At 40.8% G+C, this 5,832-nt stretch overlaps 1 long non-coding RNA gene across 1 annotated transcript; it reads left to right on the top strand.

The window, feature by feature from the left end:
* Nucleotides 1-708: 708 nt before the first annotated feature.
* LOC130611998 (uncharacterized) lies at nucleotides 709-5,832 on the top strand. Its single transcript, XR_008975367.1, has 3 exons — nucleotides 709-882; nucleotides 3,077-3,184; nucleotides 5,746-5,832. It is a non-coding gene; the product is annotated as an uncharacterized LOC130611998 (long non-coding RNA).

Below are 5,832 nucleotides of genomic sequence, written 5' to 3'. Positions count from 1 at the left end.
TCAGTGTACACTGGCAGAGAGGATGCACAAGATACCATAGTACCCTAAAAAATAAGCAAGCCAATTTTGTTTTCCTAGTATTTATGGAATATGGTCCAGATGTGGAATTATTCTGTGACCCTCTAAAAGGCGCCAGTGTCCCAGGGTACCTTCTGGAGACCTGAACCAGCTGTCCCAGTCCAGCGCCATGGTTCCCACTGAGAGGTAGGCACCTGCTCTGGCAGGATGGGATTTCCAGGGTGTTCCTCTATAATCTGTCCTCTCAAGATGCATAAATGATAGGTAGGATATTGAAAGAATTTAACACTGTCCCATTAGCACTTCTTAAATTCACTGTAGGAAAGATGTAAATACTGCTCCTCCAGGAAGACTCTCTGACCAGTGTTGTGTGAGAAACCGCATGCCTAGCTAATGGACCAGGCAGCAGGGGGGGATGAGACATCGTATGGAAAGGGCGGACTGTGTAGCATGGAGAGGCTGACACCTGAGTCAGAGGTGTTAATGCCTTTATGTAAATGACACAAATTTTATTTCTGATTTTTTTTTTTTCTGGTTCCCTGTACCTGCCTGTGCCTACCTGTGCCTGTAACCATTCAAAGCTTAGAGAGAGCATAGTAAATGTGTGTAAGCACATACAGGTGGAGTATGTGTTTGAAACATTATTGGTTCTGTTCAGCAAATACATTTTATTCCCACCTGGCAGGAATGAAAGTCTACCACAGACACAGATCAGTGGATTTGATGCTTTGAGTGTACAGATGTTTTTTCAACTGTCCCTAATTCAAAGACATTGTCAGACCTCTTCTTATGTGAAGGGCTAATGAAAATGAAGCAAAAGCTACAAATCTATGTTTACCATAGGGGTCATGGCACACATGAAAAGTAAGTATTGAATCATGTTATCAAAACCCTGCCTTTGCTGAACTGGCTATAAGGCTTAATTAATAAGAAGTCAAGGTTTTCAAGCTTGTAATGATTTTGCTCTGGTGAGGCTACCTTCCTGTGACTTTGATGCTTGTTTTGTATGAACATTTGTTCACCTATTTTTTATGGAAGTGGTTGTCAGCATTTACATTTATTATCATTCTCATGCATCACTATCATCAGCCTTTGATCTGGCTGGTTTTTTAGACAGTTATTATTGTGTTTAGAATACTGCGTTACACTGGTAAAGCTAAATGTGCCACATGAATTATAAATAATAACTGGTACAGTTTTTCTTCCTACATACTTAGAGCAGGTTTTTTTCAGGCTAACCAACATGACTTCATGTTTGAGAAAGTACATGCAAAGGTAATCAGAAACATTTTTAACAGTGACAATGAAGGATTTTCATGTGCCTGGATCAGTTTCACAGATGCTTAGTGTGAATGACTAATGTTCAACAGCTGGTCAGGCACATGAAATAGCAGCAGAGATGCTCTTCTTTAGGGTCAAGAAATACACAAAAAATAGAATCTCTTCTACCCCAGCAGTAAATACTGCACATGCCTATAGTAAGCTTTTTTATGGAGTGCTGTCAAAATAGGGTGCAAATCTTTGCATTCAATTTATGCACTTCACAGAAGCTACAATTAAGAGGAAGGGCCACATTGATTTTTCCGGTAAGAATTCTTTTTTTTTTTTTTTTTATTATTATTCTTAGCTCTCTAAGAGCCAAGTTATTAGCTATCCATGGAGGTTGCAGGATGTTTGAACTCTGCTTTTTAGTGGCAAGAAAGTGAGATTAATGAGAGTTCTAGTGTCTCTCTGCTGACAAGAAGCCCATTTCCATTTTTGCTTTTAAGGGGAAGAGCTGCATTTCTCGTAATTTGCAGGAGAGGCATCAACTAGATATAAAGAAAAGAATATATATTCAGCCTCTCTCCTGAGACATGTCATCCTGGTTTTCACACTTACTGGCAAGTGAGCATGCAAAAACACTGCACTGTTGTGTTTGTTGAGCAGTCAAGTGCAGACTTCAGTAGACTGGGACTTCATAAACCACTCACTCGACTTCCCCTAGTCAATTAACCCACATGTTGACTTTGCATTCTCCTCCTGGGCTTCTGTTTGCATGTTTTCCCTCTGTCTGCTGCAGATAGTTTTGCAGAAATCAGTGCTGAAACAGGGTCAACCCCTGTGTCCTTTGTCAAACAGCTTTTCCCTGGTGAAGTTTGCCTTTGGGAGCTGTGGGCTGCGGGGAGAGAAGCACTACACAAACTATTCTCTGTTTCCACTGGTTTGTGTGCACAGAGCTCTAACAGATTTGTATTTGCCCTTAAATCTTGCCTGGCATCTTTTGATCAATTGTGCAATCACTAATTTCCTCCTTTTCCCAATCCACGTGTATAAGCACTGATAAGAGGCTGCACAAAGCCTTCTATCCCATGTGGTTTCTGTAATGTAGTGTTTAACTCCTAGGCTTCTCTATTTAATGGAATCACAGAACACCTCAAGTTGGAGGAAACCCATAAGGATCATCGAGTCCAACTTCCTGCTCCTTGCAGGACTACCTAAAACTAAATCAGGTAACTAAAACCATCATCCAAATGCTTTCTTGTGAACAGTAGATGAGTTCCCAAGAACTGCCATACATAGGGTGTCCAAGAATGGTTAGCAATATATTCCTTAGAACCTTCAGCTGTAGCTTTTATGGCAGTCCTGATCAGACAGCATTAAATAAATTCCATTTCTTTTCACTATGGAGAGCAAGAAAGAGCTGACTGAGGCAGCGGGGAATTAAATGAGCAATGTAAGGACTTTCCCCACTTTATTAGCACCGCAGGTCATTTTGGTAGCAGTATCTCCTCTTCTAACCCTCCAGCTTTTTGGTTAGTGTCAGTTTGGTAGCTTTAAACCTGGTCAATTAAAAAAAAAAAAAAAAAGAAGAGAAAAGAAAATGTTTGTTGAAAAAGATACTTCTCAGTTATTGTTTGTTTTTTTATCAGAAAATTACAGTCTGCTCTGCTCTCCTGGAGAGTAAAGCACGTTGTTATGTAGTCTAGACACTTCTATAGGAAGGCAGGATTCCCATTCTCAGAATAAATGTATTGTGATGGCTGTCCCGTCATACCTGTTTCTCATCTGTTTCTAGCTCCACAGCTGTCTTCAGTGCTGAACATTCTGTCATAGATTGCTGCTGTATTTAAAGAAGGAGGTAGCTGAAAGGAAGCAGGCTCACTGTATTATCATCCCAATGTAGGTGAGGACGAGTGAGTAGGAATATCTAAGCTGTTCCTGTCTGCAGGTTTTATAAGGTCTGCAAAGAGAAAAAGAGAAGCAAGTGGTATCACAACTGATATTGGCCGGGAAGGCACCTGTAAGTGTCTGCCAAGCAGTGCTTCCAAGGTCCATAAAAGAGTCGTAACTTTAGCCCAGCGATGGCCAGGCAATCTAAGCTACATTCATTTCTGGGGAAAACTTGGCTTTTCAACTTTTGGCTGCTCTGGGATTAGGAAGAAGGAGACACTGGATTTGAGGATACTGAGATAGATGGAAAAAGAAGGGATCTGATGATGAAGACATTTTTACAGCAACTGAAAAGGTGGAGTGGAAGGGAAGAGCATATTTGTTAGGAAGTGGATAAAGGGAAGAACACATTTGTTAGGAAGTGGATAAAGCCTTAATCGGGCTAATTAAGAGCTATTCCTATACCTGTGGCCCTGGCAGCCTTCTAGTATCATGGTAGTAATGGTGAGTCTGTTGAGGAGAAAGGAGTCATGTGAGACTCATGCAGCAGTGAAGGCAGAGAGCTGGGAAGAAGGAAAGTGATGTGTTTGGGAGTGCTGTGGAAGGCGGGCAATAGAAGGACAAAGGGAGATCTGGATGGAAACATAACGTTATGCTGAGAGCTTGCAATCTTCAACTTTCTGTTATAAAAAAGCATCAGGGAAGTACTGAATGAAACACCACCGTAAGTTTTATAGCTATTCCACACTGACATCTTATTTGTCTGCCTTTGGTCTAAAAAGGTTATCTCTCCTCCGTGCTGCAGAAATACAGCATGGCTAGTGGAATGATCAAAGTCTGAAGTAAATGGCTTCTGATTTTGTTTAATCGAGAGTGCAACATAAAATTAAAAAATCAAAGCCATGTACAGCCTAATTTCATTATTTCCAAACATGCTTTCCACAGTCACTCTCTGAGCTAATTTTAGCATTGTAGAACAATGGGAGAACAATGGGAGAAAAAATGTACATGATGGAGTACTGTACATGAGGCAGCAGAGGCTTTTGCAGCCTCTCCAGCTTCTGAGTCAAATGGGATGTCCAAATTTGCCATTCTTCAGAATCCCCTTGCTTGTACAAGCTTCCCTGACATTGCCTGTGCCTGCAATTTTACTCCTTCCTACAATAAGTGTTATTGCTTATAAATCACCATGGCTGAATATATATATGCAATCTGCTTAATAACTGTTTTGATGTATTGTCCTAGTGCATCACTTACTGCATCTCTTACTGTATCACTTTATTATAAGCGTAAAGTGGTCTCAGACTACCCCAACTGCTGGACTATTTTATCTTTCCTGTTACAGTTGAAGAGGTATAACACAGGCTCTTCAGGCCTTATTTATAGTAGTTATAGTGGTGTACTTACTTCCTTGGAGAAAAGACATGCAAACTTGTAAAAAAGCTGTTTTGCTGTGAATGTCTCTACCAGTTCCTGGAATTCAATAGTTTTACTGACTTTTAAGCTGGCACAACTATGGCTTTAGACCTTGAATAAACCTCAGTGAAAGAGAGCTAAGCTACTTCAAACTACCTTGCTTCTCATGTGGGCAACACATACAGAGACAGCTACGGTTATCGTGCAGAAACTTATTTTGTCTATCTAGGGACACCTCTGGGGTGTCTGCCAGCACAGTTGTCAGAGGTGTGTGCTAGTTTTATCCCACACCCTTAACCAGCGTGTCTCTGCCAGTAAAACTTCCGAGTTTAGACTGGCTGTAGTGTGAATGCCCCTGTACCATCAAGGCTTTTTTTCTGTATTAGAAAAGGACAATGTTGTACCACTGTAAGTACCTTTATCATCACACTTATATTAGGGGCTATATCAGCATAAGCTCTTTGGTACAAGTGAGAATTAGACCATTTATCTATCAGACACCCTGCTGCAGATGAAAGGGCCAAGTTACAATCAGCTCTGAACCCCTGAGGAAAAGCTGCAGGATTTGCTGACTGAATCACAGGAGAGATTCACAGTGCCATGCATCTGCAATGCTGGTTTTGAAAAGAAGTACAGGAGTCAAGTTCTAAAAAATCCAACACTTACTGTAGCAACCTGATGGGCCACTACATGTTCCCTGTCTGGTGGAATCACCCATGTTTGCGGGGTTTGTTGAGCAGGCCAAGGTTTTTTGATCTTGATACTCCATGCATTCTTAATGAGATATGATTCTGTGGCCTCTTCAAAGGTTTTCTTAAGCTGCAGACATGTCTGCACCTAGATTTCATCTCTTATTTTCAGTAAGATTATTCAAAGGAAAGAAAAGGCTCAGCTGACAAAACCCTTGAGTGTAAGAACAGCATGACAGGATAAAAAGACATGCATTAACCTTACAATTTTAATAGCTTGCTTATGAAACTACAGCCCTTCATGTCCATCTGTGTAACCACAATACCTTTTCATGTTATGTCGCTTACCAGTTGCTGAGGGACATATGATTTGTGTGCTTTTTACACAGACTGTGAGGGACTGGAAGTATTTTACTAGACATTCTGTGTACCCTGCTGTTGAGTGGCAACTGTTTTCTCTATTTTCCAGGGAATTTCAGAAGTACAGTTTCAGAATTGTTACCATTACAAAACCAAGTTGAAAGAAACCTGAAATATCTTCCAGGGAACAGAATTT

The sequence above is a fragment of the Pezoporus wallicus genome, unplaced genomic scaffold (assembly GCF_028554395.1).
Source record: "Pezoporus wallicus isolate ANWC-B61680 ecotype Strahan unplaced genomic scaffold, APGP_CSIRO_Pwel_v1 contig_5601, whole genome shotgun sequence".
NCBI classification, from domain to species: domain Eukaryota; kingdom Metazoa; phylum Chordata; class Aves; order Psittaciformes; family Psittacidae; genus Pezoporus; species Pezoporus wallicus.
Note: the sequence above shows the minus strand (reverse complement) of the source record. Positions and strands in the feature narration are given on the sequence as shown.